Source organism: Schistocerca gregaria, chromosome 4, assembly GCF_023897955.1.
Source record: "Schistocerca gregaria isolate iqSchGreg1 chromosome 4, iqSchGreg1.2, whole genome shotgun sequence".
Taxonomy (NCBI): Eukaryota; Metazoa; Arthropoda; class Insecta; order Orthoptera; family Acrididae; genus Schistocerca; species Schistocerca gregaria.
In genome coordinates, this window is record NC_064923.1 from 92,801,609 (window position 1) to 92,828,947 (window position 27,339).

General features: G+C 43.6%; 1 protein-coding gene across 14 annotated transcripts in view; it reads right to left on the reverse strand.

Moving 5' to 3' along the window:
• The window catches only part of LOC126365747 (adipokinetic hormone/corazonin-related peptide receptor variant I-like), a 1,043,803-nt gene that overhangs the window by 378,409 nt on the left and 638,055 nt on the right, over window positions 1–27,339 (reverse strand). For 2 of the 14 annotated variants that reach the window (XM_050008218.1, XM_050008208.1), the window contains exon 1: window positions 9,486–9,575. The exons of 8 other annotated variants lie outside the window; for them this stretch is intronic. The gene's annotated coding sequence lies outside the window, so the exon portion shown is untranslated. Of the gene's footprint in view, window positions 1–9,485; window positions 9,605–27,339 lie in introns of those variants that run through there. 4 more of the 14 variants (XM_050008216.1, XM_050008220.1, XM_050008211.1 and 1 more) reach the window with 4 other exon arrangements.

The window sequence follows — 27,339 nt, forward strand, 5'->3', positions numbered from 1 at the left end:
TATGCCTCTACTCCACTAGAAGTGCAAAACACGCTACAGTGAAAACTGTAATTCGACCCTCCCACAGAACAGAATCACAGTTAACTACGGGGGAGGGAACTGTACAGCACAGCACTTTGGCCCTGACGGCAACGTTCTGTCGATGAAAATTCATTACAGCACAACGTTATGAAGCAGCTGTCACCGGCTGGAACGTTAGTGGCTGCCACAGTGCGACACTCTCTTCACAGAACACCAAAATATCAGAAGTGCAAGTCCTGTGTTACGATAGGGAAACAGAGAACGACGGTAGCGCTCAGAGTGGCCTGGCAGTGAACTTCGAGTTGGAAATATATGGCACGATAATTCGTATACTTGCTTTGCGTAATGCAATTATTAGATGACAATATTTTTCAGTCATACTTTCTGGGTAAGTCTCGCGGTAAAGTGTGGGTATTTTTAAAACCCAATATTGAAATTTCGACCGTGTGGCTTTTAGCCAGTCAAAATTACGTTTCTGATTACCACCTTCCTGTGTGTATTGGACTCTGTGAATTGCATTGTAAACATTTTGCTCGAATTTTGCTTAATGTTTGCTCACGTCCACGAGGTAAATGATTCAATATATGTTTTTGTTTCGTATTAATCAAAATCTGACTTGTCACGTGATATTCTAAGGGCTCTTGTCCATATATTTCTGCTTACGAACCCGCGTTGTGAACTGCTCGATTCAAGTGTATTGTCATATGTTGATCGATTTCTACGCTATTTTTTTCCCACCAGTTTATCATACTCTCGCAACTAAAGGCCATCGAAATTTTCATTGATGCCTGCACCGAGGTTACAAACCGTACCCATCTCTTCTACATCCACACTCTGTAAGCCAGTGCGAAATGCATCGCACTCAATGGCAAAAAGCAACACCTTTCAAAACAGAATTAAATACGTGAAGTCGTGATCAGAAGCTTCTGTTACCTACGAAACTAAAACAAACATGGAAGGCTAAAAATCAGCCAATAAAAGAAAGCGAGACTGATAAATTTGCAGCGCTGCCGGAGGCCTTGCACTGAACGAAAGTCTGTTACCGGACCTCCCTGTATGAGTTCACCCTGTGACTCTCTTGCTGTCCCCAACGAGGGCTCAATTGTCAGTCCCCTCCCCCCACATTTCCACCACGCTCTCTCTGAAACGTCCCCTTTGAAAAATTATACACGACTGGTCTATGTGAAACGTCCTCTTTGAACAATTATACACGAATGTGCTTAAACTGACACACAATATCTTTAGCGCAACGCAATGTGACTTCCAAAAATCCCTACGAAAGAATGGCCCTGACTAACATTAACCTATACGTTTCACAAATCACTTACCTCACAAAAATCTTCGTTACTCGAGCTACTGCAATACAGCGAGCACCACTACTGCCAGCTAAATAAAAGATTCAAACTACTGAAGGCACTAACTACTGATAGGCATAGTTAGCAAATGAAAGATTTTAATAGAGAACAAACAATGTAATATATACAGCAGTTCATGACACCAATTCTTATAAACTTCAAAACTCCGCCATCTCTCTCCCCACGTCCACCACTGCTGGCGGCTCACCTCCAACTGCGCAACGCTACGCGCCGCTGTTAGCATCCAGCTGCCGCTGCCCGACACTACAATGGCGAGTATTACAACAATGCCAACCAGCCACAGACTGCACACGGCACAGCCAGTGATTTTCATACAGAGCGCTACGTGGCGGCGGCGTTACCAATTAAAAAAAACCTAAACATCCTACTTACATCTCCAATCGACCTACCCATCTCCCCCTCCCCCTCTACCCAGCCAAAGCCATCAACGTGGTTCGCTCGCCAAAGGTGGTCCACAATTCTGGGCATTAAAGCTGCAGCAGCGTGAGGACAGAATGAAAGAAACCTCAAAATGGCATGCAGAGGATTAAATGTTTGTGTATGCAAATGATGGGTATTTCAGCGCACTTGCGTAAAGCAGACAGGAGTAATGCCACCACGCGTCTCGTATAAGCAGAATGATCACACCTAGCTTCTTTCATTCATAAATCGCGTTTGAATGAATGTCAGTATCGCGTGAGAGGGTCATGCTAGAGCTAATGTAAGATGACGAAGTCACCTTGGTAAGGAACTTGTAACTGTCAAACAAAATGCAATTGGCGGGTTCAGGAGGACCATACGCAAAAGACGTAAGCGATTAGTGACTGAGAGGTCATTGTATCTTCTCAGCCGTGACGGATGGAACAGTCACGCCACATTACTTCGAGTCATGAAATGGGTTTGTTCCCAGCAAGAAGAGTATGCCTATGGCGAGTAAGAGAACGTCTGTCAGCACAGTAACCATTGTTGCAGCTCCTATCGGTGGCGGTACAGAGAGGAGTGCAGCCAATGACAGCACTGGAAAAAGCAGTGGCATAGAGTCCTCTTTTCAGCCACTGGACATGTGGACGCCCTTCATACTAAAAACAAACAGTGAAGGAAAGACAGGGCTGACACTCCCAATTTTTTTCCCTAACATTCGCGTTTTTTTTACTTCTGATACTTTAATATTAGTTTAATAAAAGTATATGCTATAATATTTGATGTTATGTAAATATAAGTTCACCTTTTTTTGAGGGGTGAGTTTGTTAGATTGGCTTAATTACAGGACAGCTGCGCTACTTGTGTAAACATATTTTGCTCCTTTTTCTTTTACCCTTCGTAATTCACATGTTAGAAAGATTCTGCTACTGGGTAGGAAAAGTGATCAAGTAAGACTGACCTTGGTGTTTTACAAAAATGTGGGAATGATGAAATAATGTTTATCTTATGCGGAGAAGTATTCCAAATTTGTACTGCACTGTTTGTAATGGAACTTTCATAAGCCTGTGTCCTTATTGATTGGACATGGTACTTTCCTTTACGTGGACGATGGAGAATATGTGCGTTTTAATAGAGCTAACGTGGGAATTTTACGAGCGCCCGTTGAGTAAAAAGTGTGATATACGAACTAGAAGCATCCCTCAACTGCCGCTGGAGTGCGTTGAGATCGCGTATGCCACGTTGGGGACCACGCACCGTATGCACAAGTCACATCGTTCCTGAGCGTTCAGCAGCACGGTGAACTTGGCACGCTCAACGTTAATGTTCGACAGCACGGTCCGTGTGGCGACGGCTTTACGCAACGCAATGGCCTCCACTCGGCACGGCACTGACGCGACACCTTCTTCTCCTTTCGCTTTCAATAAGCGCTACAACGTATCACAGGGAACAGGACGGAGTGATTGTAAAACTCTCGCCAGTTAATGACTGTTAACTAAATAATGTTTTATTAGCGCTCCGGCGATCCGTACGATCATTCACCCTCGCTCTTCACGCGACCTCTTGACAAAAACACGAACCCGGCTCTGGTCGTAACAACTGTTTCAGAAACAAGCACCATAACTGTTAATGCAGTATGACAATTATTGAACCGTATGAAACAAAACTGTCATAACTTCTGAACGGTTTGCGTTAGGATCTTCAAACTCCACGGTTGGCCGCGGGGCATGATGGGAATTAGTATGCGCAGTATGGTTTGGTTTAGCGACGAAGCCCACTTTCCTTTGGATAGCTTCGCCAATAAGCAAAATTGGCGCATTTGAGGGACTGAGAATCCACATTTCACGATCGGGAAGTCTATTTACCCTCAAAGGGTGACTCTGTGGTGTACAGTGTCCAGTCACGGAATAATCGGTGCGATATTCCTTACTGTTACGGTGATGTCGAGCGCTACGTGAAGGGTTTTGAAGATGATTTCATCTTCACTATACACAGGGACCCTGATTTCGGCCGGCCGTGGTGGCCGAACAGTTCTAGACGCTTCAGTCCGGAACCGCGCGACTGCTACGGACGCAGGTTCGAATCGTGCCTCGGGCATGGATATGTGTGATGTCCGGACTGACGACCTCAGATGTTAAGTCCCATAGTGCTCAGAGCCATTTGAACTTGATTTCGACAAGGTGTTGCTCATGCAAGACGGAGGTCGACCTCATCAGAGCAGGAGAGTGTTTTATGTCCTTGAGGAGCATTTTGGGGACTGAATTCCGGCTCTGGAGCACCAAGAGGCCACTGGAAAGGGCCTCGATTTCCCGCCAGATTCTCCTGATCCTAACACATGCGACTCAGTTTTGTGGGGTTGTGTTAAAGAAACGTGTACAGCAATAACCCCAAAATCACTGTTGAGCTGAAAACAGTCATCCAGGAGGGCATCGACATCATCGGCGTTCAGGGACTTTAGCGGGTCACGCAGAACTTCGCTGTTCGAGATCCAATGACTGTTAGCAGAATATGGAATCGGTGGGTTTAGGAAGGTAATACGGAACGCCGTGCTGGATCGCAACGGTCTCGTATCACTAGGAGTCGAGATGACAGGCATCTTTTCCAAATGGCTGTAACGGGTCGTGCAGCCTCGTCTTGATCCCAGAGTCGACAAATGGGCACGTTTGCAAGACAACAACCATATGCACGAACAGTTAGACGACGTTTGCAGCAGCATGGACTATCAGCTCGGAGACCATGGCTGCGGTTACCCTTGACACTGCATCACTGACAGGAGCGCCTGCGATGGTGTACTCAACGACGAACCTGGGTGCACGAATGGGAAAACGCCATTTTTTTTGGATGGATCCAGGTTCTGTTTACAGCATCATGATGGTCGCATCCGTGTTTGGCACCAAAACACGGTAACGCACATTGGAAGCGTGTATTCGTCATCGCCATACTGGCGTATCACCCGGCATTGTTCGTATTGACGGCTATTACATTTCAGCAAGATAATGCACGACCGCATGTTGCAGGTCCTGTACGGGCATTTCTGGATACAGAAAATGTTCGACTTTTGCCCTGGCCAGCACATTCTCCAGATCTCTCACCAACTGAAAACGTCTGGTCAGTGGTGGCTGAGCAACTGGCTCATCACAATACGCCAGTCAATACTCTTGATAAACTGTGGTATCGTGTTCAAGCTGCATGGGCAGCTGTACCTGTACACGCCATCCAAGCTCTGTTTGATTCAATGCCCAGGCGTATCAAGGCCGTTATTACGGCCAGAGGTGGTTGTTCTGGGTACTGATTTCTCGGGATCTATGCCCCCAAATTGCGTGAAAATGTAATCACATGTCAGTTCTAGTATAATATATTTGTCATCTGCATTTCTTCTTGGTGTTGCAATTTTAATGGCCATTAGTGTACTAATATTTACTATCAAAAACAATCTTGATCACAATTTATTTGCACGGTGACCGGTTTCGACCACTACTGTGGTCATCTTCAGACCAATGAGTAAGAACCTCCTTTTGCTGGGGAATCACTAATTTGAGTGGTGTCACTACTTTGAGTAGTGATGCTCCAGCTAAAGGAGGTTCTTACTCATTGGTCTGAAGATGACCGCAGTAGTGGCCGATACTGGTCACCATAATAAATAAATTGTGATCGAGACTGTTTTTAATAGTAAATATTTGTGACACGTTGATGACTGTCACTCCCATAATGTATTCAAAGGTAATTCGCCTATATTACGGCAGAGCTGCGTCGCTCTGTCGCCAGCATCTCCCTATGCCGCTTTTCCCGAACTGCGTGACAAGTGCGCAGTGATCCCATGCGAGCAGCAGCTAACATAAGGCTGGTTCAGACACAATAGCCAACATCTGGGCCTCGTATCTATGCAGACACTCTTTTCAAGAGAATTAAAATTAGTACTGCTCAGGCGTGTGTCGCCAGGGAGCAATGTCAGCTCCCTGCTTATGTTTCTTGCCCCACACAACGGACAACGGTCCTCTACTTTTGAAAGGAACTTTGTCATGTAATAACCTGAAATATTTCAGTAATCTTCTCCCATACTTGCGGGACGGTTTGCAGAGTCTTTTGCTAACCCATGTATTTGTTGCATTCTTCAGTCAGTAGACTAGTTCGATGCAACTCTCCAAGATACTCTATTCTGTGCAAACCTCTTCATCTCCGAATAAATACTGCCACCTACAGGGGCTAGGCGAAACAATGTGGGCAGTGGTGATAATGGGATGGTTTCGTTTGACGGTCAACAACGCAGGTCGGCATTATGTCGCGCTGCACTGTGGGTGTTCAGCACGGACTGGGCATCAGTGCAGGTTGTTTACGGGTAGTGCACTCTTTGTATTTGCATTCATAGGCCGAGATCGACGTGCAATGAAAGACTCAACAGAGTTCCAAAGAGGGTAGATTGTGGGGTCCCGATTAGCTGGAGCATCAGTAACCAAGACAACCAACTTACTGAATATTTCAATAGCAGTGTTGAAACCCGGTTGATTCGTTTAAACATTGTGACCGAGGGCTGTTTTTCTTTCAGTTGTAACTATTCACGGTCTCTGAACTTGCATCCATGTACAAAATTTCCTTCGTTGAACAAAAATTACGTATCTGAGGATCAGGGTGATACGTTAATATCATGTTTCAGATAACCACAACCCGAGTTACAGCGACAACCCTCGAACTACCTCCTTTCAGAGGCTCCTCGGAATAATTCCAATCACACAGGAAGATATAAATATTTTTCAGCAAAAAATACCTATAAAAACTTGTATCCTTTATTCATTGCAACAAACCCCTTTTGTGTACCACAATCCAGTACGGAGAAAAAAAATCATGAATTTGAACAACATTTTCGTTCGTCGTCCTGTCGTTCCCTCTTAAAGCGTATCGATAATCGAAATATCGCACTAGACTTAGATGGGACCGCTATGTGCTTATCGGATGATGACGTAATATTCCGCTTTAAAAATCGTTTTGTTTGTTACGGGAAACATACCTATGCTTTCCGCCGATACTGGACGAGATGAGTTACACATTGCAAAAACGAAATTGCAAATCACTTCCAAAACACCAGAGAAAATGCGCTTGACGGCTATTGGGAGGGAGACCCTATACAAAATGCTAAGGTGCAGACTCGTTACAAGGGTTGAAGTATTACTTGTTTACGTTAGGCACTCATTGATAAACTTAACAAGAAATTAGAATAATGTTTCCTTTTTTATGTGGAATTCGTTAAATTCCATAAATGATGGAAAACAATCTCGAATTAACTATTTTAATATAGCATTTACGTAACCGAAACTTAAATTAAGAGACAGGAAAAAGGAAATAGTGTTTTTACATTTGAAAGTAAACAGGCGTACTGTATTTTCAGTAATGTGATCTTTACACTTTTCTTAACAGTACATATGTCTCAATGTAAGTGAGATGAGTGCTTTCCTGTTGTCCGTAACCTTTTTTAAATGGAATCACAGCCTATCAGACGTCCCGCTTTGAGTAACGGTTTTATAGTTCTAAACTGATTGGGGATATTCTACGGAAAAGGATAATGCGTGAAAATGCGCTACGGTTGTTCGGTGGTAAATAGCAACCAGTCAATAGGTACAAAAAAATGGTGCACTTTTTCATACTTCTGCCACATTCTAGATAGGCTCGCAAGGGAGTTAGTTTCGCAACAACAGATCGGTGCTTTATAGCAACAACGCAGCTAATTTATTATTCAACAGTGAAGAACCAGTGAAACCTTTGGTGTACAAAACTGCCTGCAGGCACTGTGGAAAAGTACACGCTGGTCAGTCAGGCAGAGAGAGAGCTGTGGCAGGCAGGTTATCGGAGTACGAAAGAAGCCAAAGATAAAGAAAGACGGAGCCGACATTTGCGGCTCATCTTTGACCAGGAAACTACCCATACGATGCAGACCGAGACGTTTTATACGCAGCTAAGAAAAACAGAACGATGACATTACTGGGGATAAGAACTTAATTTTAAATTAGTTTTACGCAACGAAACAAAATTTCCTTTTTCACTTCTGTTACATATTGTTTCGGATATGCCTACGTCAGGTTAAATCAGTAAACGAGTTTGTTTGCGTGGCCATCCTCCGCAGCAAGCACAGACATATTTTTTTCTGTAAATAGAAAATGCCTTCTGTTGCTGCACTGTGTTTTTTCCCCCCCACACGCGTTTCGCCTTTTTTCACTTTAATAATACATATCAAAACAAAAGTGTATCATAACTGTATCATCAGGTCGGCAGTTCTTGGTCTAGAGACTAGCGTTTCTGCCGAGATCCCAGGAAAGATTCCTGGCCTAGTTAGGGATTTTCTTTTCCCGGGGACTGGCTGTTTGTATTGTCCTCATCATTTCATCATCATCATCATCATTCGTGACAGTGGCTAGATTGGACTGTGTAAAAAAAAACTAGACTGTGAAAATTGGGACTTAGTACGGGTGCTAATGACTGTGCTTTGTGCGCCACACAAAATAAACATCATCATCATAACTGTATCGTTATAGATCCCACTGAGGGTGGCTCAAAGTGAGTACGAGAGAGTGAAATATAGTGCAGGAAGAGAAAACCTTTTTTTGTTTACAAAACAAATAAAACAGTAAACTCAATTTTTTTGTCTTTTGTTGAATGTAACGTTACCACATGAAAGAAAACTATGCAGAGAACTGGTCGACTGTGTGCTTCCTGATATTTTAGTTCAGTAAGAAAACTTATTTCGGCTTCATTGCCTTCATCAATACATCTCTAAACAATCGCGTTTATTTATATTTTACATAATATACAATTTAGAAAGCGTTTTTACATTGGATGTTGTACTCACGTTCTGTCTTTGTAGATGGACCTATATTAGCTTTGAATAAATTATTATTGCTTCTGTACTTGTTGGTTGCTTTATTTTTTCAGTAACGTTTTAAAGCTGTTGGATAATTTCATGTTGCACGTGTATTGTATTTTTAGTATTTTGAAACTCTTAGAGATTCAAGATTGACAGCTAGTTGTTTACTCAAAGATATTTACATAAATGTACTAGAAACAAACCGAAGTAATGCTCAAGATACTGTGTTTATTAATATTTTCATAAATCGGATGAAAAAATTAGAATTGCAAAACAAAAAAGTGATTGCAAGGCGTACACGAGAAGTTCGTGTATAAAATTAGGTATGTTAATTACTTTACAGTTTATGATTTGCTTGGAATGATCGTTCCTGTCAGATCGCTGGATCTTAATCATTGCTTATTATTCGATAGAAAAATAAAGGAGAGCCACTGTCGGTACTAAAAAAACCACGAGCTCTGCGTGTGTCTATTTGCATGAAGTAAGAACACTAATTGTCTCCTGCTCGAGGCGGAATGTATAAAAGCACATTTCCCGTTCAAGTAAACACGGACAGAATAAGAGATTTCCACAGATCGAATATTGCCACTTGTTCCATAGTTTAACAACGATTAGACAAAAGTCGCCATCATCTGCGTTGTTGAGATATTCCGTACAGTTTCAAACCCATTAAATGTCACAGGCGAGCAAAGAGGTAACACGTCAGCTTTAAAAACCCACAGTGCTGCCCGCGGCAAACTCGCAGCCGACACTTGTTCTGCTCGCCGCCAGGAAGCGGACCAGTGGCTGGCTGTAAACAAAGCAACAGGTGAGCACCTGTGGAGCACGCGGCACGGTACCTGTGCTCTGGTGTGAGGCGATACGCCGCTCGTTGCTGGTAGCACGCGCTTCTCGGCCGACGTGCGCCTCCTGCTGCGGCAGACTGCACTGCCTCGCGCCGCCGGGGCAGCTCGGTGACCCGGCTGTTTACAGCGCGCGCTATCGGCTCACCCCGGCCCGTGAAAAAGCGGCGCCGCAAACACACAACACACCAGCTGGACACAATTCGGCTGCTGGCTCAATCATCCGCGCGTCGAGCGACAGTCACTCTTCTGTTTCGAATTAGGTCTGTTGATTTTTTTTTAAAAAGATTGGGAATCCGCTATACCGATCTTTAAAAAAATATCATCATCGGCTCTCGGTATATCGGTCTTACAATAAGTAGTGCCCCACATTTTTTTAAACAGACATTAATATACACAGACCAACGTCCACATTTGATGTTTGTTCTGTGCGCTGGTGAAGTTTCGAACCGTTCTGGCAGAGCCGTAGTACAGCGTCAAAATGGCGTCTACAGACTACTCGTGTTACAATCAGCGTGATGTTATTGTATTCTTGTGTCCAGAAATATAAATCGTTGTGAACGTCCATAAATGTTTGTGTGCAGTGTATGGCGATGCTGCAGTTGACAAGAGTACAGTTGGGCGACGGGTAAAGAAAGTTACAGCCTCAAGAAATGCAGAAACAGAACTCCAGCCACGCCCGGGACGTCCTGTCACAGCCACAGCTCCAGACTCGTGCAGATACCATTATTCGTGCCGACCGGCCCATCACAACTGGACAATTGGCTCTACAGTTGTCGGTCAGCATTGGAAGTGCGTCTGCAATGATAGAGAGTCTCGGATATTCAAAGAGGTGTTCACGATGGGTTCCAGGAACGATCACAGCGGACCACAAGATCCAAAGAAAGGCCATTTCACCTGAATTGTTGGAGCGTTTTGTGACACGACGGAGAGGCCTCTTTGAAGATGGCGAGAGTGTCACTCATGCAGTGAAAACATGGCTACGCCTACAGGACAACAGCTTTTACCAGTAGGGAATACTTGCTTTTCCACAACGTTGGCGTACGGCCATAGAACGTGATGGAGACTATGTAGAAAAATATGACATGGACAAGACATGTTGATGTATACTGTCACCAAATTCTGGTTCGTAACAATAAATATCTTCTGAGAAAAGAAATGTGGGTCATTGAACTGAATCGTGATTTATTTTCAAAGAATATACTTAAGAATTTAATTTATTTACTAGCGATTCATCAAGAACATTAACACATTTAATCACACTATGTAAGCGTGGAAGTTATTGCCAGGGGGTAACTGATGAAATCATAACCAACGGGAATTTTATTCACTTTAATAGTGCGTAAAAGCATTTTTTAAAAGAAACAAATTTAAAATTATAATCAGAAATCACCCTCTAAAAATCAAGTTACAATTTATTCAGAGGCAGAAAGTAACAAGTTTTGAGCGTATGAGCTTTTGGGCAGGGAACCTTGCCGCTCCCTTTTGACACGCCGTAGTTACCTCCTCTTACAACAGTCTCTGAAGGACTACACTGGTGCAAATCTGCAACACACCAAATTACTTTAAACTAAAAGTCTTAACAATTTTCACAAGCACACCAAGCAAGCACTCCTGTAGGAGGTATGGAAATGGTACAAAACACTAAGAATTAAAATATTGACTTAGCTACCGAAGGTGTAACTTGATTTTAACTTCCAAGAAAGTCTTACTGTGAAAGACTGGCAACTTTATATACTAAAATGATCATTTAAATAAAAGCCCATGAAATGTAATCTTATATAAAATTCTACAAGGTTGACCAAACAAGTGATCTACAGTACACAGATACCGCCTCTCAAGATCATAGGCAAGATCAAAACATATTTCAGGAATTAGGCCTATACACTCCAAGCAATAAATTCCTTAACACGCCAAAACATGACAGAGGCGGCACCGAACGGCCGACAGCCGTTAACTGCCAAACAAATGCGGATGAGAGGCAGACGAGCAAGCTGGGGACGAGAGACTGACCAAGAAAACAAGTAGAATTGAACAAGAGTAGATCACACAACATATCACCAATCACTTAACTTCTAATAAACTGCGATTTCTCGAGAAGACCTGGCGCAGCACCCCCCAATGCTCTGCCGAACCTTCCACTGCCAGCCGCTTCAACGGACGCAGGAAGGCGCGCCGATCTTCCGTCTCACGGCGTCGCAGCTCGCACCTGCCAGACCGATGCCGTGGGTTGACTCCTGTTGCTCTCGTGTCAACGGCGAAGTCACTACCCCTCGCTATACGCCGCGGCCCATTGAACTCACGTGGCGACCTCACATGCGCCGACGCTCAAGTCGGACAAGTCATCTTGTGTTTCAGCGCGCGACCGACAAACCGACCGATCCAACCGGCAATGACCGTTGCCTGAGCAAACTCGAGCAGACTGCCGACCTAACGCGCAGACTCAGACGCAGGAACTAAGCCCCGACCGGGCGACCACACGCTGAGTTCTCTTACTGGCGCAGTGGAAAGGCCCTCATTTTGCCGGCTTTAAAGGTTGATCCGAACTACATACATACTAGCACTCCGGACGACAGACAGAGACTGTCTCACAAATGCGGACGAGAGACAGACGAGCAAGCTGGGGACGAGAGACTGGCCCAGACTGCACCGAGCGACCAACTGGCCCCCGTAAATGCACGTGAACAGGCAACCATTCCCCTTCCCCAACAGAGGGAGACACTAAAGCTGCGATTGCAATGGCTGCGCCACCGCCAGAAACGGAAGGCGACTGCTTTACACTACGCACTGCGGCGCTCTCTTCAAAACAGCATTTTGTACCACGGCTCATGAACGATCCTCGTAGTATCAATATATTGACTGAGAAAATATCGACCTATCTGCCCGTAAAAATATCGGCTCCACATTGTAAATATACTGCCAGGTTTTGAACTGTATGTCTAAGTATTGATTTATTATTAAATATTTTATACATCAACAAGCTAGCAGCCTGCCTATTCCTCTTTAGAGTAAGAATTGAAAAGAAAAGGAAGCACGTTTACGCATGGCGATAACAGCTTTTCTAACAATAGTGACTGCATGTAACTGGCACAGTAAAAGGCGTCCGATTGGTCCGTCGTTCGGTTTCGTCACATACAGGATTTGTCCAGAACACTTCCCTGTTTTTTTCGTTTCTGGCAACCCCACCGACCTAGCAGTTGCAGCGTCAAAACAGCGTGGCGAAGCTAAACGTAGTAGTTTCTGTTGGTAGCACCGAGCGCAGAATACGTCAGCACTTCTCCTCGCACGTGTCCGTCCACCGCAAAGACCAATCTTGTCATTTAGATTTTTGTTCATCATTTTCAGCAACCGCTTATGAACAATGCTGTTGTCAAGAAATAGCGCACTAGTTGCGCTAAAAATTTGTTTTTTAACGCTACCGCCGTTCTTTTTCTTCGCATCGGATATCTTGTTATTCCATTCACGTCACCCAACCCGGTGCAACTGGACTTCTTTTGTGATGCATATACCTGTCTTGAACAGCCAAAGAGAAACACTGGACGTGCAGAAAGCTTAAAAGGTAGTAAGACTCCTTCACACAGTGAAAGTAAAATTATGTTCTTCTACAATTCAAAAGATCAACTATAAATATATACCGAAAATTGTGAAAAAAATAGTATGAGATAAAAATACTGCCACCTGATATTGCCATTTTGATACTGATAAGACAACAAAGGACTTGGAAGAGCAGTTGAACGGAATGGACAGTGTCTTGAAAGGAGGATGTATGATGAACACCAACAAAAGCAAAACAAGGATAATGGAATGTAGTCGAATTACGTCGGGTGATGATGAGGGAATTAGAATAGGAAATGAGACACTTAAAGTAGTGAAGGAGTTTTGCTGTTTGTGGAGCAAAATAACTGATGATGGTCGAAGTAGAGAGGATATAAAATGCAAACTGGCAATGGCAAGGAAACCGTTTCTGAAGAAGAGAAATTTGGTGACATCGTGTATTGATGTAAGTGTCAGGAAGTCGTTTCTGAAAGTATTTGTATGGAGTGTAGCCATGTGTGGAAGTGAAACGTGGAAGATAAATAATTTAGACAAGAAGAGAATAGAAGCTTTCGAAATGTGGTGCTACAGAAAAATGCTGAAGATTAGATGGGTAGATCACATAACTAATGAGGAGGTATTGAACAGAATTGGGGAGGAGTTTGTGGCATAACTTGACTAGAAGAAGGGATCGGTTGGTAGGACACGTTCTGAGGCATCAAGGGATCACCAATTTAGTACTGGAGGGCAGTGTGGAGGGTAAAAATCGTAGAGGGGGACCAAGAGATGAATACACTAAGCAGATTCAGAAGGATGTAGGCTGCAGTAGGTTCTGGAATATGAAGAAGCTTGCACAAGATAGAGTAGCATGGAGAGCTGCATCAAACCAGTCTCAGGCTGAAGACCACAACAACAACAACATATATGGGGAGGAAATGCTGCCGATGTATACCGATATTTTCTGTAAAAATTTCCGAATATCGATATTTTTTCAACAGCCCTAGTTCCAATAGACTCACGAGGTTCGTGTGAAATAATTCCCTCTTTTTATCTCGCGGTAACTATCAACTGGTAAGGGATCACAATGGGAGTAAGGATGGGCATCCAGTGGAACCGTCTGGTTGGACTGCCTCACGCGACCGACTGATTCCAAGACATATAGGGCGACTGGCAAATGTCCACTGCACACGATCGAGTGGGCCACATGCTGCAGCACACAGCCGGCTGTCGGACGTGTCCCAGTGAAACGGGATTGGCCGGCCGCGGTGGCCGAGTTGTTCAAGGCGTTCCAGTCCGTAACCGCGCTGTTGCTACGGTCGCATGTTTGAATCTTGCCTCCGGCATGGATGTGTGTGATGTCCTTAGGTTAGTTAGGTTTAAGTAGTTCTTCGTTCTAGGGGACTGATGACCTCAGATGTTAAGTCTCATAGTGCTTAGACCCATTTTTTGAACAAATGAACTCAACGTCACTCTCAAGTGAAGAGAACTGTTCCCACCACCATCTCCCACGCTCAGTGTACTGGATCCACTCCTCTGTAAACGCCAAAATCTATGATCTAACGTGGAGCTTAAGAAATGAAATTATAAGCCCTAATGATGAAGTCTGAATTACAAACTTCAGGCCGGTCTTTTGTGGATGAGCGATTCTAGGCGCTTCATTCTGGAACCGCGCGACCGCTACGGTGGCAGGTTCGAATCCTGCCTCGGGCATGGATGTGTGTGATGTCCGTAGGTTACCTAGATTTAAGCAGTTCTAAGTTCTAGGGACGGATGACCTCAGATGTTAAGTCCCATAGTGCTCAGAGCCATCTGAAACGGGATTGGTCGGACACCGTCGGACGCAGTATACTCCGTTCATCATAAGAACAACCCTCATGTAAACATTACACTATGTATTCTTCCGCGTTTGCTGGAGCATTGGATTTCGTTCCAGGTGGAGTAGAAGCCAATCTTTCTCGACTACAATCAAGTACGCCAATGAGGATACGTTTTATGCTGTGCGTTACGCGTACATCGACTCAACGATAATACCGGACAACAGCTTTACCGGCGCATTTAACTTGGAAAGCACTGGCCAGCCACCTGGTCCAATTAACCTGCAGTGATATGAACAATTGTAGTAAAGTCGCAAAAAGTGACGAACATAGAACAATAATTTTTGAACAGATGGAAATAATAGTAAAACTCAGGCGATACTCTTCGTAGGTGATCTGAAGGAAAACGTGCTCTCGGTCTCAGGTAACATGGTATTGTAACTAAAAACAAGATCGATAAAAATTCGTGACTTTAAAGAGGGTAATTTTTCTGCATGAGCAATATGCAGCGTAACAGCGCACTGCTGGGATTTCATCATGCAGTTAAAAATGGAAGCCACTGAAGATATTACAGTCAGTCGTCTGGTAATGTCAGAAATTCTTCCATATAGCAATCCGAGGAAAGCAGTACATTTCAGTACTGCTACGCTGATACCGAGAGAACCCCAAGCCACAAAAAAGTCCATATTTCCTCCTCCTCCTCCTCCTCATTTTAGACGTGATGTTCTGCATTCCGCCATCGTTCAGCAGTGACATGTCGTAAAGATTCGTGCATTAGATCCAGTAACTGCAGCAGCGTAAAGGTGTTTTTATTTCTCGCCACAAGTCCCTTAACATGGCTGTAGATCTATTCTACTGGTTTCAGATAGCTGTACGGTGACAGCTGTAAAACTGCAGCGTTCTCGACGCCGTGAAAATTGTTTTCTGTGTTTCTAGGACGCTTATCACTCTGGGTCGTGTGAGACCACATCTGTCCTATAAAACAGTGGTCATATGCAAACAAAGAGTATTTGATTTTTAATTTTCTCCAGAAAATTTGTGTAATGTTTTCGTAACTTCTAAATCTGTAACAATCTTTTATAATTTATCGATTATTGTTTTAGTGTTAACATATGACAACTATAATTGAAAATGATATAATATATGATCAATAAATGAAATGAAATGAAATAATTAAGAATATGTATTTGCAATGAAAACCAGTATTATGCGTGTGGTATGTAATTAGAAACCAGAAGACGTGCATTTTTCTTGAAAAAAATGGTGATTGCGTATGAGTTAGTTACCACATATTGATAAATTTCGTATTTAAATGCTTTTGGTATTCAAACGGAACAAAGAAAATTGGCAATTTCAACAGTTTCGAACCACCTCCCACTAACTCACTGCCTAATCAAATACCGACGCGCTACGGTCACAGGTTCGAATCCTGCCTCGGGCATGGATGTGTGTGATGTCCTTAGGTTAGTTAGGTTTAAGTAGTTCTAAGTTCTAGGAGACTGATGACCTCAGAAGTTAAGTCCCATAGTGCTCAGAGCCATTTGAACCAAACACCGACGCTACCGATTACGCCAAGAATACAGTTACACCTGGAACCCTTACATTTATAACATCTTGTCTCTCAATAAACGTTAAAGCTCATTTTTCTCTGTAATGTTGAGACAAATATTAAGAACAATTTGTTGCTAGCCATGAACGGTGTTCTGCAGGCTTGTTTCACTACGAAGCGGAAAGCAGAGCCATCCATTTTCGCGGTACGTATGAACAGTGAGGCAGTCAGAGCACAAGTACCGCTTACTGAGGCTGTGACTGTACTCAATTTTCGTAATAAAAATTACGTGGCTAAAGTGTGGTTAGGAAAAACGTTGATGGCTGTTAATACATCAGAATGCCTTAAGGTTTCATTTGTAGTGACATAGTAATAAAATATTTAATACGTAAGTTGGACCTTCTTCCAAGAGCGGAACAACAGTATTCCGGAGCTACGGCTGCTGACCAATCATCGCGTTTGTGTTTATTTACATCAGGTGTATTCTTACGATGAACGGTGTACAGCCGCAAGCGAAGGCCTGTTGTTGTTTGTGTCTGTTTTTCGTACTTAATTACAAACTCTGGACGTAGAGGTTGTAAATCACGCAAATAAGAACAGGTCACCGTGCGATATGCGAAAGAGATAACAACACCGCGATTTACAAAGGAGAGTATGGTTGAAAGGTGTAGCGGATGTGAGTGCGGGACGTATCTGTAAACGCTAATCGTAATGAGGAAAAAAAAATAACTTTGTGCGATCATATTTAGTCAATATGTGATATGTAATGTACGGTGTACAGTAAGTAACACTGAAGTTTAGAAACAGTATTTAAAAAACAGCACTCAGAAGAAGCTGTTCAGCCATATTTCACCCTATGTAACTAGTATGCTGTAAAGTACTCTAGCCGCTTTCATTCGAGCATTTCGCTTAAGTAAACGAACTTCGTAAATTTATCTCAGACGAAATACTCGGCGCCGACACGACGGTTCTCGCCGACAGAGGGGCATACTTCTGCCGACAGTGCTAGCTAGCCAGAGAATGCAGCTGCTGGTTCTTCCCCCTCCTTGTCAATTACTGCGTTGTGTAGCAAGCGTATACGATTGAGCATAATGTCAACATTAGCGTGCATATAAATATCAATACTACTTTGCATCAGACTTCACTTAATAGTTATTACTCCAACGCACATTCTATCACCTGTAAAGTGTCAAAAAGATATCTGTTCAAAGTAGTTTGCATTAGTCCAGTTTTGCTTCAAGATGTGTCATAAATAAATGGGTAAACAATTTGTCGTGATCGATTTCTGAAGTTGAATATACACTTTCACAATAGGACATATTAATTAAAACTAGATTGACACTTCTTTTTAATATTTGCGTCCATACACCAATTAGGCAAAGGTTTTGACACCTCAATACATATGCAAATGTTGCTTTAAGCAATTTTTTTTCAAGTACGCTCGTATGCAACACACGTAAAACGGAAATACATCGCTTGAAAATAAATTAATGCAAATACACTCAACAATACATTGCAAAGGAATATTGTTTATAAATTGAAACTAAAATAAATGAGCGCAAATACACCGCGTCGAAACTCTGAAGACGGTCCGAAACTCTGAAGACGATGATGATGATGATGATGATGATGGAGTCCCGTACTCCTTACCAGAGCGTGGGGGAACGATGCGAGAGACCCGAACCGCCGTACCAGGCAAGGTCCTAACGGAGGTGGTCTGCCATTGCCTTCCTCCGAGCGTAATGAGGATGAATGATGATGATGAAGACGACACAACAACATCCGATCATCTCGAGAGAGGTGAAAATCCCTGACACCACTGGGAATCTAAACCGGGACCCCGTGCTCCAGAAGCGAGAACGCCACGGCGAAACCACGAGCTGCGGACAAGACGATCATACATTACGTAAAAATGTTGTTGAATATACCATCACAGTAGTTTGTTACATGAGGCAAGGTCGTCACCCGGGACCCGCGAAACTGCGCGTCCGTCAGGGGCCGCAGCCGGCCGCGGTGGCCGATCGGTTCTAGGCGCTTCAGTCTGGAACCGCGCGGCTGCTACGGCAGCAGGTTAGAATCCTTCCTCGGGCATCGATGTGTGTGATGTCCTTAGGTTAGTTAGGTTTAAGTAGTTCTAAGTTCTAGGCGACTGATGACCTCAGAAAGTAAGTCGCATAGTGCTCAGAGCCATTTTTTTGCTCTCATTTTACCATCGTCAGTTCGCCAGTGTGTGTGGTTATGTGTTTTGCGACAGCATGAACTAATGGCGCAGCAGCAAATGCCAACGCCAGGACAGTCTACAATGCAAGTTGACTGTTCTGACTATTCCATATGTTTGCGACGTAGCCAATAGAGACATACTGGGTGTTCAAAAAAACAGTATAAATTTGAAAGCTGAAAAAATCACGGAATAACGTAGATAGAGAGGTACAAATTGACGCACATGCTTGGAATGACATGGGGATTTATTAGAACCAAAAAAATACAAACGTTCAAAATATGTCTGACAGATGACAGTTCATCTGATCAGAATAGCAATAATTAGCATAAGAAAGTAAGACAAAACAAAGATGATGTTCTTTACAGGAAATGCTCAATATGTCCACCATCATTCCTCAACAATAGCTGTAATCGAGGAATAATGTTGTGAACAGCACTGTCAAGCATGTTCGGAGTTATGGTGAGGCATTGGCGTCGGATGTTGTCTTTCAGCTTCCCTAGAGATGTCGGTCCATCACGATACACTTGCGACTTCAGGTAACCCCAAAGCCAATAATCGAACTGACTGAGGCCTGGAGACCTGGGAGTCCAAGCATGACGAACGTGGCGGCTGAGCACACGATCATCAAATGGTTCAAATGGCTCTGAGCACTATGGGACTTAACATCTATGGTCATCAGTCCCCTAGAACTTAGAACTACTTAAACCTAACTAACCTAATGACAACACACAACACCCAGCCGTCACGAGGCAGAGAAAACCCCTGACCCCGCCGGGAATCGAACCCGGGAACCCGGGTGCGGGAAGCGAGAACGCTACCGCACGACCACAAGATGCGGGCACAAGATCACCACCAAACGACGCGCGCAAGAGATCTTTCACGCGTCTAGCAATATGGCGTGTTTTTTTTTTTGGTTCTAATAAAACCGCATGTCATTCCAAGCATGTGAGTCAATGTTACCTCTCTAACTACATTATTCCGTGGTTTATTAAGTTTTCAAATATTTACTGACTTTTTGATCACCCGGTACTTCCGTACTACCGAGCTCTTCAATGGTTCGCTGCTGTAATTTTAGTGTGTGACGAATTTTTCTTCTGTAACTGAAATTACAGTCCTTTTTTTCCTTCTCTTTGTAGCCTTCATCGCCAATGGCCTTGTCGCAGTGGTAACACCGGTTCCAGTCAGATCACCGAGGTTAAGCGGTGTCAGGCTGGATAGATCTTGGATGGGTGACCATCCCGTCTGCCGAGCGCTGTTGGCAAGCGGGGTGCACTCAGCCCTTGTGAGGCAAATTGAGGAGCTACTACATTGAGAACTAGCGACTCCGGTCTCGTAAACTGACATACGGCCGGGAGAGTGGTGTGCTGAGCACATGCCCCTCCACATCCGCATCCAGTGACTCCTGTCAGGATGACATGGCGGCCGGTCGGTACCGCTGGCCCTTGCAAAGCGTGCTCGGATGGAGTTTAGTTTGGTAGCCTTCATCCCTGAGGTGGAGACTATTGCCTCCCCCAACAATTGTAATCGGCAGCAAGGACGGAAGTCCATTTTTTTGTTCACGTAACGTGGTTCTAACACACACACACACACACACACACGCGCATGCCCGAGGGAGGACTCGAACCTCCGCCGGGACCAGCCCCACAGTCCATGACTGCAGCGGCCTCAGGCCGCTCGGGTAATCCCGCGCGGCGCATTCAGTTGTCTGAGACATATTCTTTACTTTTCTAAGTGTTTCTGTGGATGATGAAGGAGACGTAGGTGTATGTGTCGATACCGAGAGCCTGGAGTCATCGATTCAGTTTTGTAATTGGTAGAGTAAGATGTTCAGATTCAGTGTGTTTCATATATAAGTAATTTCAGTGAATAATACGATTTTCCTATTGTATTTCAGTGATCTAAGGAATGCGATTTTCAGTACGATTTTTTGTGTGTACATCTCTAACATGTCAAGAAATAATTACGTTCAGTATCTTACTGTTGTAGGTAGCGTCACTGATCAAGACAGATGGCCCCAAGGCGAGAATGAAATAGCAGAGAAGGTGCATGAGACGGCGGCTGTTGAGTAAAGCTGAAAGGCTGTGCCATCTCGTCCTTGTAGAGGACAATGAGGAAATACTGGGTTGGGTGGGAGTACTAATGGACAGGTCGACTGAACTGGTTAATCCTTGTACATAGAGTGGCAAAATTGATATTAATGCAACCATCATCATCACAGCATGTAATTATTACTATTCTTGAACGTTGTTATTTGTAATTATTACTATTCCGGTTATTTGTTTGTAGCATATATTCTCAAAAAAACCTTAAGCGTTGTGCTTTATTTTTTTTTTCGTTATTCGTGTGGTACAGGATCACCACAGTATTCACCAGCAATCAACAGCTAACTGTGGCAAGGGTGCCCAGAGCGGCGGTTGAGTCTGGCAGGAATGAAACACGCAACCTGAGAGTCGTGCACCAGCGTGCAAAGCACCACTCGCCGCTGCGCGAGAGGCAGCCAAACCAACTGCTGACATTGCTGTGCCGGTCCCTGCACCATCACATAACCTCTGGTGTCCGTGGGTGGTTCAAAAGGAGGCAGAAGAAGAAGAAGAAGAAGAAGAGGAAGAACGATCTCCCACCCCGCAGGCTGTTGGTGGTGAAGGCTCTGGCATGCAGCAACTTCAGCAGCATCACCAGATACCGTCTACACAACCATGCTTCACCGCCACCACCTCATTCTATTCCGGCTCCAACTGTTTGCCCCCACTGGTGCATATCCCTCACCCCAGAAGGGGCCCCCCTCCCGAATGTCTTCATCCACTGGGTGGATGCATATGCCTCCTAGTGGAAGTGTTAATTATAATAAACCTGTGGCTAGGGGTAGTGATCTCTCACATCCTGATAGCGAAGAACATCAGATTGGCTCTAGAAGACTCGGTGGTTGCTAGAGCCTTTGAGGGGTGTATCTCGTTTACTAGAACTGAGAATACGGCTGGGGGTAACGCGACCCACTCAGGTTGCTAGAAACATGCCTCCTGGTGCTGGAGCTGGAGTTCCTCAAAGACCCTAGATGTCCCGAGACACTATGCTGTTAAATGTAACACAGTACACTGCTGTGAGTTCGTTCAACTACCCAAACAGCAGGGTGGTGCTGAAGAAACTATGTCTGCAGTACATATGGATTTATGATGGCATTATATCTCGGAGCACATTAACTGCTGAGTGGTATCATCAAACCACCTTGGGTGTTACACTGGCCCGGTTTTCCGAGAAGGAAGTTAGAGGGTCAGCTAAAACACTCATCTTAACTCCACGCCTCGACATCCATATTCATGTCTATGATCCGATAAAAAGAGGGTCCAGGTACATCAAGCTCTCTGAGGATATAGCTCACAAGGAGCCATGTATCAATGTCCATAATGCAAAAGATCAGGCTTGTTTTGCATGGTAACTTCTGGCTTACCAGAGAAATTAAAAGAAACATGCACAGTGTACATCTCGATATGGAAAATTTCAAACAATAACAAGAACTGTGAATTGATAGCCTACACAGTATTAATCGGTGTACTGCAAAAACAACAAGATTTGTGAATGTAAAGCAGTGTTACTACCATGAATATTTATGTCTGAATCAAAAAGTTGTTATTTGCTACCAAACGTCTTTGTTGTTATTTAATTCACAAATATCTCTGCCCTCACAAATGCATATAAAGACGCACAATGTATTAATTTGAAGCATCAGAGAAGTGACATTTGAAATGGAAAAAAAACAAAAAATGGGACATTGCCTATCATGCAGCCCATATTGGGTTGGAGCAGGTAGCATGTGACCATGTCTGTCTCCAAAGACATACAGCAAACAGGTCTAAAATTATATTTCCAGTGCTTGATGAGAGTCACAGACACAAAATGTGGGCTAAACTACATGGATCAGGGTGAAATCACACATGCTCTGATGTAAAAGTTCATTTATTCTCATCCAACTTAAAAGTAATTTTAGATTCCATAGGCAGACACGGCAATGCTATTTTCACACATATTCTTCTTGAGCAGATGTAGAGCTGGACACCTGTAGATTTCCAGGTCTTGGAATAGCAGAAAACTTCAACATTCAACATATCCATGAGATCTTATCCTTTCCCTTTACACAGATGATGGTTGCCGTGAGGTCGAATAATCGAAGCGACATCACCATATCTTTATAGGATATGAGAGGATCATCCCAATGAATTCCATGTTTTAGCACACTTCGTATCCTTGAAAGAATTCAGTGACGCAAAGTTTACTGAGAATGTTTCCATTATTCTGGCATCTTCTGTGTATTCTACCAATGCGATATCTTTAGATGTGAATCATTCAAAGGGAGTCTACATTCTGTATCGCAAAAGTAACCGGATCATGCTATGTTAGTGGGAGGCGACTTCAACCTACCTAGTATAGACTGGGATGTCTATGGATTCATTACAGTTGGTACAGAAAAGCCGTCGTGTGAATTACTTTTGAACATATTATCCGAAAACTGTCTTGAGCAGCTAAATCGACAGCCAACGCGTAATGGAAATATTTGAGATCTGGTAGCCACGAACAGACCAGACCTCATCGACGGTGTCAGTGTTGAGACAGGGATTAGTGATCATGATGTTGTCATTATGAAAGTTAAAAAGTCGGCCAAGAAGGCTAGGAGAGTATTCTTACTAGCAGATAAGCAGTTTTTAGCATCCCACTGAGTAAATGAATCGACTTCATTTACTTCCGGTAAGATGGACGTGGAAGAATTATAGGCAAATTTTAAACACATTGTAAATCACGCATTGGGCAAGTATGTGCCGAAAACCGTGGTTTAACAGCGCAATTCGGAGAATGCTCAGGAAGCAAGGACAGTTGCACTCGTGGTACAAGAAATATCGGGAGAATGAGAACAGGCAAAAGTTAGTAGAGATTTGTGCTGCTGTAAAAAGAGCAATGCGCGAAGCATACAACCACTACCACCGTCATACCTTCATACCTTAGCAAAAGATGTTGCTGAAAACCCAGGGAAATTCTGGCCTTACGTAAAATCGGTAAGCGGGTCGAAGGCTTCCATCCAGTCACTCACTGATAAGTCTGGCCTGGCAACGGAAGACAGCAAAACGAAAGCTGAAATTTTCAATTCAGTATTTGAGAGATATTTCACGTAGGAGGATCATACAAACATACCGTCGTTTGAGTCTCGTACTGATTCTCGTATTGAGGACATAATGATAGACATCCCTGGGGTTGTGAAGCAGCTGAATGGGTTGAAAATAAATAAATCTACAGGTCCTGATGGGATTCCAGTTCGGTTTTACAGAGTACTCTACTGCATTGGCTCCTTACTTAGCTTGCATTTATCGCAAATCTCTTGCCCAACATAAAGTCCCGAGCGACTGGAAAAAAAACGCAGGTGACGCCTGTATACAAGAAGAGCAGAAGGACGGATCCTCAACATTACAGACCAGTATCCTTAACATCGGTTTGTTGCAGGATTCTCGAACATATTCTCAGTTCAAATATAATGAATTTCCTCGAGACAGAGAAGTTGCTGTCCATGAATCAGCACGGCTTTAGGTAGCATCACTCCTACGAAACGCAACTCGCCCTTTTTTCACATGATATCTTGCGAACCATGGATGAAGGGTATCAGGCGGACGCCATATTCCTTGACTTCCGGAAAGCGTTTGACTCGGTGCTCCACTGCAGACTCCTAACTAAGGTACGAGCATATGGGGTTGGTTCCCAAGTATGTGAGTGGCTCGAAGACTTCTTAAGTAATAGAACCCAGTACGTTGTCCTCAATGGTGAGTGTTCATCGGAGGTGAGGGTATCATCTAGAGTCCCCCAGGGAAGTGTGGTAGGTCCGCTGTTGTTTTCTATCTACATAAATGATCTTTTGGATAGGGTGGATAGCAATGTGCAGCTGTTTGCTGATGATGCTGTGGTGTACGGGAAGGTGTCGCCGTTGAATGACTGTAGGAGGATACAAGATGACTTGGACTGGATTTGTGATTGGTGTAAAGAATGGTAGCGAACTCTAAATATAGATAAATGTAAATCAATGCAGATGAATAGGAAAAAGATTCCCGTAATGTTTTAATACTCCATTAGTAGTGTAGCGCTTGACACTGTCACATCGATTAAATATTTGGGCGTAACACTGCAGAGCGATATGAAGTGGGACAAGCATGTAATGGTAGTTGTGGGGAAGGCGGATAGTCGTCTTCGGTTCATTGGTAGAATTTTGGGAAGATGTGGTTCATCAGTAAAGGAGACCGGTTATAAAACACTAATACGACCTATTCTTGAGTACTGCTCGAGCGTTTGGGATCCCCATCAGGTCGGATTGAGGGAGGACATAGAATCGATTCAGAGGCGGGCTGCTAGATTTGTTACTGTTGATCATCACGTGAGTGTTACGGAAATGCTTCAGGAACTCGGGTGGGAGTCTCTAGAGGAAAGGAGGCGTTCTCTTCGTGAATCGCTACTGAGGAAATTTAGTGAACCAGCATTTGAGACTGATTGCAGTACAATTTTACTGCCGCCAACTTACATTTAGCGGAAAGACCACAAAGATAAGAGAGATTAGGGCTCGTACAGAGGCATATAGGTAGGCATTTTTCCCTAGCTCTGATTGGGAGTGGAACAGGGAGAGAAGATGCTAGTTGTGGTACGAGGTACCTCCACAGCGCACCGTATGGTGGACTGCGGAGTATGTATGTAGATGTAGATGTAGAACCGACTAGGCTCATCGTCATAGAAACCCTGAGCGTATTCAGTGATGTTCACACCTTGAGAAACCATTGTGGACTGTCTCTGGGCATGGTGCAGCACCTGTTCGTTTACAGAGCTTCTTGCACAACAGCTATGAGTGGGTTGTAGTTATTCAAATGGTCGTGGAGAACTGGAGCATACACTGCAGTGTGTTTCAGGAAATTTGTCAAAGATTCAGATTCAATTTTTACCTCCACAGGTCCAGATTTAATTATCTCGTTTTGTTTTGAACAGTCTATTACGATGATCGGTGAAAGCTGCCTTAATTTCTGTGGACTGACTAGACCTCCTCCTCCTTCCTTCTTCTTCAGCACTTTCAAAGTAAGAATCACGGTGACTGCATACATTTCCATCCCACTGCAGGTGTAAATTGTCATATGAGTTGAATCCTCGGTTCAGGTAGACTCTGGCTTTAGTTAACTTGCAGTTGGGGAATACAATGGTATCATTTGCTGTGTTCCCTCTTCTATCAGTCTGAAACGCATGTATGATGAATTTTGGCGTCTCCAGCTGAGAGGAGGTTTTAATAGCCCATGTTTATATGCTTTCAGTCGATAACACTGGGTAGTCGAAAACCTCGCAAGAGCGGAATGTTAGTGATAGATATGCACTGGCATTCAGAACATTTAAAATCTTCAAACGCTTTACACTGATGTGGGGCATTTTGGGTATTAGGTTACTGATTGTGATCAAAATCTACTCTTGAGCTCCTTGAATGTATAAGCTATTATCTGTTGCACTCCGCATCAGAATGAGTTCTTGTTTAGCATTCATAATAATCTTCATGTCTTCAAAATAGCCCATAAACATTTTTAGTGAAATGCATGCAGTAAATCGTTTGTACTCGGCAACTGTTCTATCCACTAGATCGCCTATGAACCATCCTGCATTTTCTAAACCATTCCATCAGTCCATCAGCGATGCAGAGACATACGTTTTAAAGATTGATGTTATGCTAACACTACGTGTACTGTCAGTCTCAGACCCACTGAGTTTATAGCGCTTCTCTTGAAACGGAAATGATAAAACATTTTGTGTAAGCTTGGATCCCACTGTAGCATTGCCGTTGTTTTTCTCAAATGATCTATCCAAATATGTGAAACTCTTGCATTAAAGGGTCAGCGCATCTTGGTGCTGGAATGACAGTCCTGATTTCATCATTCTTGTTAAATGTCGTTGAAACGTAAGGTTTATGTGAGAAGTATTCCTGATGTATAATTCGGTCATCATACTCTATTGGATTGCTTTTGTTGAATGAGGACAGTATTGCGAGGTTTCAAGCCAACTGAATTAAAAAACTCATAGCTCGCACATATCACTTTGCAGTGCTGTCGAGTGCATGCACTGGTTTTACACTGTACGCCCGTTCTGTCTTAGATGTACTCGTACGATGGTTTCGTCACCGCGAAAGTCAACAAGTTAATTATTGTGGTCCACAATACGCAGCTCCAAACAGTCGAGTGTCTGAACTGTCACTGGAAGGTATTGGAGTCTCAACAATGTTATACACTGTTGCAACTGAGGGGAAGAACCCGTAAATAGTACGAATCAGACTGTCGTCGAAAAAGGAGTTTGTTACAATGTTACACTCGAGTCGGATTGTACTAACAGGCAGTATGTCCACAGTCTGATTTGACTTGTAAAATTTACTAGAATCTTTCTTCAATAGCTGTTCTTTTGCGAAATCTTTCTGGCTACAGTCAAACGCTGCAGTTCAGATTGTATTAATGTTTACACGTATCTGAGTACTTTTTCCAAACTGTTTAAGACTTGATTTAAATCGTTGACATCGTACGCACAAGGTTCTATTTCCAAAATGTCTTTTTCACCATTAACATTCAGATGCAGTTTGTTGTTAGCCTTGGGATGCTGTTGTATGTCTCCAGTCCAATCAATGCAGTACTCCATTCGCCAATGTTCAAACCAACTAGGATGAAGTAATTTGCACATAATGCAGATGATCGT